At 40.2% G+C, this 13,756-nt stretch overlaps 1 protein-coding gene, 1 non-coding gene and 1 pseudogene across 2 annotated transcripts in view; 1 reads left to right on the forward strand and 2 right to left on the reverse strand.

The window, feature by feature from the left end:
• Positions 1 to 13,756, reverse strand: part of LOC116672880 (NACHT, LRR and PYD domains-containing protein 12) — a 769,761-nt gene that overhangs the window by 512,491 nt on the left and 243,514 nt on the right. The window lies entirely within an intron of this gene.
• The window catches only part of LOC116672882 (zinc finger protein 271-like), a 643,109-nt pseudogene that overhangs the window by 422,218 nt on the left and 207,135 nt on the right, over positions 1 to 13,756 (reverse strand).
• trnaq-uug (transfer RNA glutamine (anticodon UUG)) lies at positions 5,265 to 5,336 on the forward strand. Its single transcript has one exon. It is a non-coding gene; the product is annotated as a tRNA-Gln (tRNA).

Consider the following 13,756-nt stretch of genomic DNA (forward strand, 5'->3'; position numbering starts at 1 on the left):
CCAAATTGTCCAACTGAGTCCACAATTAAACCTGCCAGATGGGAAATGAACTGATAAATGTCTTCATGGTCTAAATGTGTCAAATATTGCCGTAAAATGCCCACATTGAGTCCAGATGAGTCCGTTTTGGTTCCTGATCCATGCTATCACCCTCAAAAATGCACAACTAGGCCAAGGGCAACTGGATTTGTTGAAAGGTCCTCCGCAGAAGTTTTGTCTCTCATCCAAGAGACTTCTTTAGTTGTTGTTTTTTACACAGAAAGGTTTGGACACAGTGCCCTCTCCCCCACCCATATCTGACAATTGAAAGCTGTGGGGAAAGGGGGGTTCCAAAGCTAATAGACCATTCAACAAGCAATTCTGATGCACTATACTGGCCCATTCAGGATGAGCACTGTAAACTCTGACTGCAGCAACACAAGTTCAGATTTCAGTGATACCTAATTTTTATGATGATTACGAGACTGAATGCAAAGTGTGTATCCCCCATGTAACTCAAAGCTTATCACTTTCAGTCAATAGTGTCAAATTTGGAACTCCTTTGCGTTACATTAGCAACCAGGTGACTCCTCAACGTGCCCCCACCAATGTACTGTTTACAGTCTAAATGGCCAAGGACATTAAACCTGTAAGCTAACTTTAAACTAGATGTGGAAAGTTGAAAGGTTGATCTTTTTCACCTGTGCTGTGGCTTAAAAACAGGTTCCACTGAGATTTGAACTCAGTTCGCTGGATTCAGAGTGCTGACCATATCACCATGGAACCTTTTGTTACTACCCTTGAGGCCGCAGCCTCGCCATTCGGGCCCCTGGGATTCAACAATAAATATAACAATTTCTGATCAACCGATATCAATTGCATGCTTAAAATAACATACTGGTTAAAGCCCCGCCCATTTCAAGACAACCTAACACACTTCCAGGTTAAATCCTGTCCACTTCCGGGTTTGGCCCCTCCAAATACAGAAACAGATAATTCATATGGTTAACAGATACAGATACAGCTGTACTTGCTTATCTTTATTAAACACTTCTTGAGTTAATCTTCCACTTTTTTACCTTTTTACGTACGTAACTACAGCTCTGATATAATACAGGATCAATGTCAGAGATCGTACAGATCTTTCTGCAGACTTTCACCAGTTAAATATAAATTCCCATACCGGGAGTTGAACCAGGGCCACCTGGGTGAAAACCAGGGTTTTCCTTACTATTAGAAGTCTTTAAGAGCAGCAACCAAGACCTTTTGGACACCACTTAGGCCAAATAAATGTAAAATCAAACTAACTGAAAGCTTTCTCAGATGTACAGAGGACTCCTTAAGAATGTGTGTAAAGGTTATTTAGGCAGAATCCAGACTGCTAGACCATATGGGACTGACACGTTGAATAATAACAGTGATTTTATGAATACATCCATAGATATGCCAAGAACAGGGCACATAAATAGATACATCACTTGTTTATAAAACACTGCAAGAAGTTCGGTCTGGCAGTTAGGATTCAGGTTTTCACCTTTTCTCCACTACCATGTCTAGTTAAAGTTTTACAATGTTTGATCATAAAACATATATTATGTCTATTTATTATCATTATATGAGGTAAGTTTGGCGAAATGCATATCAGGGCATACAGCTCTCATTTAATATATCTTACAGATCTTGCTGCAGACCTACATCAGCTTGATACTGATTCCCATACCCGGGCCACCTAGGTGAAAACCAGAAATCCTAACCGCTAGACCATATGGAAATGACTGCATATTAATAACAGGGATTTCATGAATCAATTCATAGTCTGGCTGGAAACAGGCCTTCTCTTGAACTTGAAGAAGCTTCTTAAGTGAGTTTTATCTTGAAGCTTTTGAGTGTTCTTTAGGTTTTTATCTGCTTTAACTATTACCGGACAGCGGGGGCACGGAGCAGAGCAGAGCGGCCGTTAGGGAGGAATCCTCCTCCGTGTTCAGCTCCATTTTGAACCTGTAAGCTCACTTTAAACTAGATGTGGAAAGTTGAAAGGTTGATCTTTTTCACCTGTTATGTGGCTTAAAAACAGGTTCCACTGAGATTTGAACTCAGATCATTGGATTCAGAGTCCAGAGTGCTGACCATTACACCATGGAACCTTTGAAAGTGTTGTAAGTGTTTGCTTGACAGTTTCTTTCATAATATCCACATGTGTGATATTGAAGGCACAAAAATCTCACAACAGATCAGTGATCATTCAGAGGATTAATTTAACAATTAATTAATTAAAAACAATAAAGTGGATGATTAACTTAACAAGTGTCTACCAACTCTGCACTTTACCCGTGTCCTGCTTTAATCAAAAACGGAGAAGGATTTGAGCATTTTTGTATAGCACAGTGTTGTGGGTTGTAGTGACCTCCTTGTGTTTATGGTAATTAATGCAAACATCTGTCTCAATGCCCAGATGTGTTGCAAGATTTGCAGTCAACATTGCATTGTCCAGTGATGGTGGTATAGTGGTGAGCATAGCTACCCAGCCATTGCAGTAGCTTTTCTTTGAGTGATGTTACTATTAATAAGATAAGTGTAAGTCGATCTCAGAAAACAGTCAAAAAATCTGAAAATCTTCAGGGGATGTAGCTAAGTGGTAGAGCTCAAGCTCACATAAAAGATAGTTGCAAGGTCTCCCAAATGTTTAACTTTACAACCCGTAAACTGTTGGAGCCTTGGTTGCCATGGTTCCTAAACCTCCCCTCAAAATGTGCATCATCGAGTTTCCAGCCCCTATTCACAAGCACCAGAGCAGAGTGGCGCAGCGGAAGCGTGCTGGGCCCATAACCCAGAGGTTGATGGATTGAAACCATCCTATACAAATAAATACAGTAAAATAGAAGTTGTAAAATATGTACATTTAAAGTGCTTATTGTGCTTTCTGATAGTCTGAGAGAGAGCATACCGCTGTGTGACCTCCCACATTCTGGGTGTTATAAAAACTGAGCTGATGAGTATAAGCAAAGGTAAAAAAGCTGCAATGATTAAAATCTTTCCTTCTAGTGTTAGTCCTCTAAGTTTGAGATCATATTGTCACTGAAAACACATCTTTGATAGCAGGATCATTCTGAATCCTGTTGTAAAACCTTTGTCTTTCTTGGAGTAAATCCACTCTAATACTTTCTTAAAAACGCATATCTTTTGCAATGGTTAGGCCTCGTATCCAAACTACTCTGGCAGACGTAGTAGTGTCGATGTAGCCTTGGTAAATAATTAACAGCTGGTAGAATCTCCCCATCAGGGAATCAAACCCCAATCTTCCGTGTGACAGGCAGAGGCAGTCATCCAAAGTTTCAGTAGTATAGTGGTTTTTGAGTTGGAACAAGTTGCACTATTTGAAATTTGCCTTTGAGATACAAGAACTTCTTCACTTGGGACAGCAACTGACTCCCAACCCGATGGGAGCAATCCTGCGCTTTCAGACTAGGATATGTATTCAGTGACGATTTGATCACCTACCTCAGGATCGCGGGGCGTTGGAAGACAGCAGAGTGGCGCAGCGGTAGCGTGCTGGGCCCATAACCTAGAGGTCAATGGATTGAAACCATCCTCTGCTAATTCATATGCTATGTATAAGCAGGAAGTATAATTCCAGTCTGTTGATGTTTAACAAGTCATCTGTTTCTGAAATTAAATGTCTCCACCTGCTGAAGAGTAAACTTAATGGCATGTGAAGTTTAGTAGTTTCATCCATAAAAATGGAAACTACAGTACTCATACCTGCTGTAACACCCATAAAAACAGGAGCATAATACAAAAAATATACTACACTACAGTACATAAATACAAATGGAAAAACGTGTACATTTAAAGTGCTTGTTGTGCTGTCTGATAGTCTGAGGTATAAAAGAGAGAGCATACCGCTTAGTTTGTGTAACAGGAGGTCTTAGTCTACCACTACGTTCTATAACCCTACCAGTCAGATTACCACAGGAGGTAATATCTTCTGCAGCTCTTTTAAAGACTCTACCATAATACCTGCTGGAGATGCCAGGTCCTCATACATGTAAAGCATGCGCTCTACCACTGAGCTACATCACCTGAAGAGTTTTTTTACTTTTTTCTGAGATAGATATTTTTTTTTTTACAGTTGTCTTCTTTCAACCACTGATTAGAACTTGATTTTTTTTCTCTATTTAAATCAGATCTTGAGGGCTTTTCATTTTTGCCCCTCAAATGTTTTTCTTCTTTTCTTTTAAATCCTGTTTTCTAAGTTTACCTGTACTCAAAGAGTCTTACAGCTGTGTCATTTGGGCTGAACTTGGTGAAGTAACTAGAATCATCCATCAATCACCTTGCTGAGATTGTTCCTTGATAACCTGACGTTCAACAATTGGTGAAACCTTCCTTTCCAGCACTTTGGAGTAGAAAATCAACAAATAATTGTGATAATTAATTGTGATCTCCATATTGATCAAAATAATCGTGATTATCATTTTGGCCATAATCGTGCAGCCCAAAGAGATCTAATGTTTTATCCAACCAGGTTGGGCAAGTAACCTGCTGACTTCTTGTTAAAAAAAGCAAGTATGCTATATATTGTTCACTTCAAATCTTGATTCTGATGTAGAGATGGACAGCCGACCCAAAAGCATAATACTTCTTGCCGAGACATAACAAAAAAAACCAGGAAGGGCTCATTTAAAGGTTTTATTGCTTACTTAGCCATATAATTGTAACAATATTTATTAATATAACATTAAAAATAATCACGTTAGTCATATTTCTTATGAATTAATTTATTAAAAAAACTATTAAAGAAGATAAAGATAAACAAGATAAAGATAGGATGGCTGAGCGTTCCAAGGCTCTGCTTTCAGGTCGCAGTCTCCACTGGGGGCTTGGATTCAAATCCCACTTCTTACATGAATTGTTTCCTTCTAGAACTAATTTCAGAGACATGGTATTGGGAAGCTTGAACTCAGCTATTCTCTACATTATAGTGGACATTAATTTGCGCAAAGATACTGAATTGCAAGTACAGCTGCACCTTTTGTGAGCATCTGCATTATCAACCCATGTAAAGTTACCATGTGTACACAGTAGACCTATCTACTGCTGTATTCATTGTTTGTGGCAAAAGCTTTAAAACCTATTCTTGACTTGCCTTGTTCCACATCCTGTGTTAACGCTTAGCTAACTAAATGACTTAAGTTAGCCAGTAATTGTTGTGTGCCTTCAATAGCATAAGTGTTAATATTATGGAAGAAGCTGCCTGGCAAACCAATGTTGCCTTTCAGAACAGTGGTTCCATGGTGTAATGGTAAGCACTCTGGACTTTGAATCCAGTGATCTGAGTTCAAGTCTCGGTGGAACCTGGTTTTAAGCCAGAGTACTGTTGAAATAAAAAAAATCAACCTCTACACTGTCCACATCTAGGCTAACGGGTAAAATATTCTTGGCTGTTTGACTGAAAACAGTAAGTTGGTGGTGGCATATTGAGCTGTAACCTGTACTTCATGTTAACTTAAAGGAGTTCCAAATTTAGACTTAGTTGAACTAAGGGTAGGGAGTGAGTCCTTACCCCAAGTGAAGGAGTTTAAGTACCTTGGGGTCTTGTTCGCGAGTGAGGGGACTATGGAGCGTGAGATTGGTCGGAGAATCGGAGCAGCCGGTGCGGTATTACATTCTGTTTATCGCACCGTTGTGACGAAAAGGAGCTGAGCCAGAAGGCAAAGCTCTCGATCTACCGGGCAATTTTCGTTCCTACCCTCACCTATGGTCATGAAGGCTGGGTCAGGACCGAAAGAACGAGATCCAGGGTACAAGCGGCCGAAATGGGTTTCCTCAGGAGGGTGGCTGGCGTCTCCCTTAGAGATAGGGTGAGAAACTCAGTCATCCGAGAGGAGCTCGGAGTAGAGCCGCTGCTCCTTCGCGTTGAAAGGAGCCAGTTGAGGTGGTTCGGGCATCTGGTAAGGATGCCTCCTGGGCGCCTCCCTAGGGGGGTGGTCCAGGCACATCCAGCTGGGAGGAGGCCCCGGGGAAGACCTAGGACTAGGTGGAGAGATTATATCTCTAACCTGGCCTGGGAACGCCTCGGGATCCCCCAGTCGGAGCTGGTTGATGTGGCTCGGGAAAGGGAAGTTTGGGGTCCCCTACTGGAGCTGCTGCCCCCGCGACCCGACACCGGATAAGCGGTCGAAGATGGATGGATGACTTAGTTGAACATATTAAAGATATTTTCACAATGTTGACCCAAATGTCAGTCTATTTCCCATCTAGTAGGGACATGTCTGGACACAGGTGGACATTTTGGACAGAAACATTGGTGGATCTTGATTCCCACCCAGAGGTGGGTAGTAACGAGTTACATTTACTCCGTTACATTTACTTGAGTAAGTTTTTGAAAAAATTTACTTCTAGTAGTAGTTTTAAATCACTATACTTTTACTTTTACTTGAGTAGATTAGTGAAAAATACTCTGTACTCTTACTCCGCTACATTAGGCTACAATGAGCTCGTTACTCGTTACTACGCTTCATTGTTTTTACCCCCGCGTACGTCTCATTTTAATGTTTATTTTGACAGAGAGAGAGAGTCTTCCGCTGAAGGCTCTACCACGTGACTGTGCTTAACCAATCACACGTCGTTGTGCAGTCACGTGACCGTACTCGTTTCAGCAGCGGGACAGGTTAGCTTTACAGTCGTAGCAAAGCATAGACGTCAGAATCAAACGTCGCCAAGGCAACGCAGACGAGGAGGAACCCCCCCCCCCCTACCTTTTAGGAAAAGTGCGAAACAGCAGCTACATTATGCAGCGTCTTTAGTGTCGACCAAAACAAACGGACATGTGAGCGTTCAACAATTCAACCTCTAACCTGAGGAAACGTAGCGGTAGTTTTAGTTTCTGCTGTGGGGAGGTGGATGTTTGTCTTTTAGGTTACATACAGTATGCTTAACACATGCATTATCCATCCTAATTTGATGCGACAAGTCTCTCAAGTAAGCTATTTTGTAATTAATAAATTAATTTTAATTTCTTTTATTGATTGGATGAACTATAATTTGCCTAAATATGATTATTTTTTATCTTTGTCTGTCTGATTGATGCTTGTGTTCAGAAATAAATCAGACATTCCTCAAAAGTTACTCACTACTTGAGTAGTTTTTTCATCAAGCACTTTTTTACTCTTACTCAAGTAATTATATGGATGACTACTTTTACTTGAGTCATATTATTCTGAAGTAACAGTACTTTTACTTGAGTACAATTTTTGGCTACTCTACCCACCTCTGTAAATTGATGAAATGGAATAAGAAGGCCTTATTTTTGCTTTGACACAGCTGCAGCCACCACAGGGTTAAAGTTTTCTGGTCAAGTTTGGTATCAATAAATTCGTCTTCTGATTGGCTAAACAGGGAGGCCAGTTTCATAACATCTAGTTTTAACAGGAAGGAATAGCTGTCAATCTTCCCCACGTCGGTCCTCCCTGAACTCTGCGACATGATTGGCTCTATTAGGACCATCTCGGGTTACAGTAGACGGATTGGCTGACACGACCTGTCAATCAAATGCTTAACGTCAGAGAATCCGCCGGTGTGCTCAGTAACAGTGTTGCACCCCCGGGGGAGAAGAGAGAAGCGATCAAAACCCAGAAATAACAAACTGTTTAGCTTTCTTTCCGTTGAAACTCGGCCAGAAACTACAAGATTGTGAGGGGACCAGCTGGTTTTGGATGAAATGGCTTTGGATATTTTAATTCCTGGGATTGTTGGCGATGTAGGAAACAAAAGTTTTTAGCAATCTTTCACCGCTGTGAATAAAGACACGAGGAAAAAGGTACGCATGCACACTCAACTATAGACACTAGAGGCACAGAATTCTTCTGTTTAACTTTATTTTCTTTAAACACACTTTACCTAATTGATTACCACCTTAATAAAGAAATAAATTCAATGTCTGCTACTTGTACTTTAAATGCAATATAAATAATGTTTTATTGCAAAATTAATCAAGGACTAGCATACAACTTAAAGTAGTTACACCAAATACATCACATTCCTTACTTCTACTTAACCAGTTCCATAATCGTCTGAAGAGTACCTAATTATTTCTGTTGGTTACTATAAAGGTTATACTCATTTGTGTTATTTAGTTGGAAAATACCTCGCAGTTACAACTTCTAAACGTCACTATCAGCCACACGTGTTCTGGCCAGAATACGACTTCAAATTAAACAATTAGCAGTTAAAATCACTCCAATTCAAAATCAATAAAAACTTCATAAAAACTTCATAATGTTAAGTCAATTCTGAACCAATCAGCTGTTAGATCAGCTGAGAGGCCGGTGTTTCCCAACATGCTCTGCTGGGTCCGCCTGGGTCTTGCAGTCGGTGAAAAGCAACTGCGCTGCCTGCGTCTCAGAATTTAGTCCACTACGGTTTAAAGCACAGGGTTAAAACTATCTACAAAAATGAGAGGACTACCCCTTCAAAGGGAGGGAGTGTAATATGTAGTCGTAGCCAGGACAACATACATGCTGATCAGAAGATAAAGTTACTACTGGTCAGCCTTCAATGTGGAGAGAAGATCAGAATATAACAACACAGCTATCAGGGCATGAGGAGGAGGAAACAGCTTGGCTCTGATACATGTTCACAACGAGGCAGTGTGAATGCGCTGGTGTCTTTTAAGGTTACCACTATGAGAAAAGGTTTCCCCACATTGTTCACACCAGTACGGCTTCTCTCCAGTGTGAATGCGCTGGTGATCTCTAAGGGTACTACTAAGAGAAAAGGTTTCCTCACATTGTTCACAGCTGTACGGCTTCTCTCCAGTGTGAATGCGCTGGTGTCTTTTAAGGCTACCACTATGAGAAAAGGTTGTCCCACATTGTTCACACCAGTACGGCTTCTCTCCAGTGTGAATGAGCTGGTGTATTTTAAGGTTACTACTCTGAGAAAAGGTTTTCCCACAATGTTCACAGCTGTATGGCTTCTCTCCAGTGTGAATGCGTTGATGGCTTATTAGGTGTCCCTGATGTGTGAAAGCTGACCCACATTGATCACAGCTGTACAGCTTCTCTCCAGTGTGATTGAGCTGATGAGATTTAAGGTTACTACTATAAGAAAAAGTTTTCCCACATTGATCACAGCTGTACGGCTTCTCTCCAGTGTGAATGCGTTGATGGCTTTTTAGGGAACTCTGTTGTGTGAAAGCTGCCCCACATTGATCACAGCTGTACGGCTTCTCTCCAGTGTGAATGTGTCGATGGATTTTTAAGTAATACTGATGTGTGAAAGCTGCCCCACATTGATCACAGCTGTACGGCTTCTCTCCAGTGTGAACTCTCTGATGAATCTTTAAATATCCTGATGTTGTGAAGGATTTGTCACAGTGCTGACAGCGGTGACGTTTGACTCCTCTTCCTCTCCGTTTCTAGACAGAAAAACAGAGTGAGTTAGTGAGGTGCCGCTTTAGAGATCTATCTTAAACTAGAAACTATGTCCACATTTAGAGCATGTCTGTGGAACATAGTGTGACTGATGCATTACTTTCTTAATTATCTGCCAAAATCCCCATTTTGGAGTTGCATTATGGGAAATGTAACATCCAGTGTTTGTTAGTTTGTGATAAACTACTTTTGATCAATTCATGTGTGGCCTCCTTTTTTATTGCCAGCCTTTAGCTAGGCGGTAACAAATGGGGGATCATCCGGGATTTTTAGTGACGGGAAAGTTGTAAATGTAACATTTTCCCACAGATTTTTACATTGCACCTGTATCTGTAGGGGTTATTGTGTTGTCTTTATGTTGCTGGACTAGGTCTACTGCAGTAAAGTAATTTGGAACCATTGTCTCTGATAGACATTAGCAATGAGGAGCACCAGTTGACCTTTGACCTTTTGTTTTACCTTGTTGTTGTTACAATGCCTTGCGAAAGTATTCGGCCCCCTTGAACTTTTCAACCTTTTGACACATTTCAGGCTTCAAACTTAAAGATATAAAAAATTTATTTTTTGTGAAGAATCACCAACAAGTGGGACACAATTGTTAAGTGGAACGAAATGTATTGGATATTTTAAACTTTTTTAGCAAATAAAAAACTGAAAAGTGGTGCGTGCAAAATTATTCGGCCCCCTTACTTTCAGTGCAGCAAACTCACTCCAGAAGTTCAGCGAGGATCTCTGAATGATCCAATGTTGTCCTAAATGACTGATGGTGATAAATAGAATCCACCTGTGTGTGATCAAGTCTCTGTATAAATGCACCTGCTCTGTGATAGTCTCAGGGTTCTGTTGAAAGCACAGAGAGCATCATGAAGACCAAGGAACACACCAGGCAGGTCCCTAATACTGTTGTGGAGAAGTTTAAAGCCGGATTTGGATACAAAAAGATTTCCCAAGCTTTAAACTACCCAAGGAGCACTGTGCAAGCGATCATTTTGAAATGGAAGGAGTATCAGACCACTGCAAATCTACCAAGACCTGGACGTCCCTGTAAACTTTCAGCTCAGACAAGGAGAAGACTGATCAGAGATGCAGCCAAGAGGCCCATGATCACTCTGGATGAACTGCAGAAGAAAGCCATTTCTCAAAGATATCCATAAAAAGTCTTGTCTAAAGTTTGCCACAAGCCACCTGGGAGACACACCAAACATGTGGAAGAAGGTGCTCTGGTCAGATGAAACCAAAATCGAACTTTTTGGCCACAATGCAAAATGATATGTTTGGTGTAAAAGCAACACAGCTCATCACCCTCAACACACCATCCCCACTGTCAAACGTGGTGGTGCAGCATCATGGTTTGGGCCTGCTTTTCTTCAGCAGGGACAGGGAAGATGGTTCAAATTAAGGGAAGATGGATGCAGCCAAATACAGGACCATTCTGGATGAAAACCTGTTGGAGTCTGCAAAAGACCTGAAACTGGGACGGAGATTTATCTTCCAACAAGACAATGATCCCAAACATACAGCAAAATCTACAAAGGAATGGTTCACAAATAAACGTATCCAGGTGTTAGAATGGCCAAGTCAAAGTCCAGACCTGAATCCAATCGAGAATCTGTGGAAAGAACTGAAAACTGCTGTTCACAAACGCTCTCCATCCAACCTCACTGAGCTCCAGCTGTTTTGCAAGGAAGAATGGGCAAGAATTTCAGTCTCTCCATGTGCAAAACTGATAGAGACATACCCCAAGCGACCTGCAGCTGGAATCTCAGCAAAAGGTGGCTCTACAAAGTATTAACGCAAGGGGGCCCAATAATTTTGCACGCACCACTTTTCAGTTTTTTATTTGCTAAAAAAGTTTAAAATATCCAATAGATGTTGGTGATTCTTCACAAAAAATATTTTTTTTTATCTTTATGTTTGAAGCCTGAAATGTGTCAAAAGGTTGAAAAGTTCAAGGGGGCCAAATACTTTCGCAAGGCACTGTATGTCGGAGATTACTGCGGACACATGCTTCACACTACGAGCGGGCGCGCACGGTACACAGAGACAATAGTGAGAGAAAAGAAAAAGAAACTAGCTGTCCGGAGGATAATCAGCTGAGATCGTGTGCATCTTTGAGAACTGTAAGTCATATATTTATGTTAACAGTTCATTTAAGCCTGTTGTTGTATTGGTCTATAATTCTAGTACATTTAAAAGTTAGCTTGTTTATGTTCTTCTCCTGTTAGCTAGGTTACACCTGTTAGCTAGGTTACACCTGTTAGCTAGGTTACACCTGTTACCTATTTACCCAATTTGATAAAATGATAGATCTCTTTTTTGGTACAAATAAGGGAGCATATCAATCAATCAAGCTGCCTCCACGTGGATCCACAGGCACTACGATTTGCGATTTGCAATTTGCTCAATTTTGCTTGCTTACTACTACTAACCAATTGAAAAGTGTATGAACATTTGTGCAAACAGGCATAGCTTTGCTTTACAGGTTGTCGTGGCCGAGTGGTTAAGGTGATGGACTAGAAATCTGTTGGAGTCTCCCCGTGCAGATTTGAATCCTGCTGACAAGACAACTTGCTTTCTTCAAGAGTGGTATTATCGCAAAGACGGAAACCATCCAGAGATGCCAAAAGTACTGAAGTAGAGTTATTTATGTTAAAAGATACTCTGGTAGAAGTACTGATTTAACTTCTTTACTCAAGTAAAAGTAACAAAGTGTACATGGGAAAAAAAGACTCTTTATTCTTTATATGCCATAGTTAATAAAATGTCTTTTGTTTTAGATACAGTGATCATATACATCATGGAGTTTGGTGGGTTTGGTGATGTTGGGGCTGTTTCATATTAAACTAAAAGGATCTTACTCTTTAACTAAAACCTTTATTTCTGTAGGGATCAATCCCATAACGTTCTCACACTGTTAGAATAATAATCTGAGTCTTTCAGCACTTTTAGTGGATGGAAACGTTCTCTTATCAAGAAGTTTAAACACAGAAACAGCAGGAAGGATAAATCCACCAAATCAAGTCACAAATAATCAGCACGAGGCCTCGTTTAATTTCTTTTATTTTGTATTTAATTGTTCCACAAAAAATTTTAAACAATTCAATCAGATGTTCTTTTACAAGTCAGATGAATAAATCAGCTGTTTGCTTTCTATTTTCAGATTTTGTATGACATCATCAGGATCTTTACTTTCATCCTGAACAGACCTCAACAGATTTAAAACCACATTCAGTCACAGAAAATAAGAAATGTCAAACAAAGATTATTAAATGAAATTCCACAAAGTAGGAAACATGATGTTAAACTACAAAACGACAATAACTTCAGAGCGCACAATTAAAAATGGCCAACTTCTAGTATGCTGTAATGATGAGAGGACCAATTTAAACAAATATTGAATTTGCGCTTATTCACTATATATACTCACAATGCTCAAAGATTATAGTTTTTGCCAACTTTTGAGAGTTTAGAAATATATAAGGGTGACAAAAATGTATTCCTAAAATGAAAATTATAATAACTTCCTGTCAACCAAAAAAAAGTTGTATGTTTCTAGAGAGGAGAAGAAGGTTTTTACAAAAAAAAAAGTTCGGAAACATGTCTACGTTTTCCAACCAAAACATCTTTAAACGTCTTAATGTTTCTCCTTTGGGCCTTCTCCTTCCCTCAGTGGGTACATTGTGGTTAAGGTTGTGTACCGAAAACTTAACACCAGGTATCTATTGGACCAAATAGTAACGGGGACTTTGGTGCTACTGAAACACCAGCGCTGCCTTTTTCCATCTAGTGGTTGTTTTTGTCATAAAGCAGCAATTTACTGCAAAAACATTACATTTTTTTATTTAATTTGGACCATATAGCAATAAACAAGCCATTCTTAAATGTTGCTGACTGTCTTTTTGTGCTCTTTTTTTTTTTTAATATACATTTAAAAATGTATTTTTAAAAGGATGGGTTCAGGCAACGATATTAGTGCCTAAATGGTAAAGGGTTCTGAGGACAGGCAGAAAACAGTCCAGCTGATCCACAATAACATACATGTTGCTCAGAAGATAAAGTTACTGCTGGTCAGCCTTCAATGTGGAGAGAAGATCAGAATATAACAACACAGCTATCAGGGCATGAGGAGGAGGAAACAGCTTGGCTCTGAAACATGTTCACAACGAGGCAGAGTGAACGCGCTGGTGACTTTTAAGGTTACCACTCCGAGAAAAGGTTTTCCCACATTGTTCACACCAGTACGGCTTCTCTCCAGTGTGAATGCGCTGGTGAGTTTTAAGGTGACTACGCTCCGACCCCCCTGCACTGAAATCAAGCCCCAGTCCACTGTGAAGACAGTAAAG

The sequence above is a fragment of the Etheostoma spectabile genome, chromosome 23 (assembly GCF_008692095.1).
Source record: "Etheostoma spectabile isolate EspeVRDwgs_2016 chromosome 23, UIUC_Espe_1.0, whole genome shotgun sequence".
NCBI classification, from domain to species: Eukaryota; Metazoa; Chordata; class Actinopteri; order Perciformes; family Percidae; genus Etheostoma; species Etheostoma spectabile.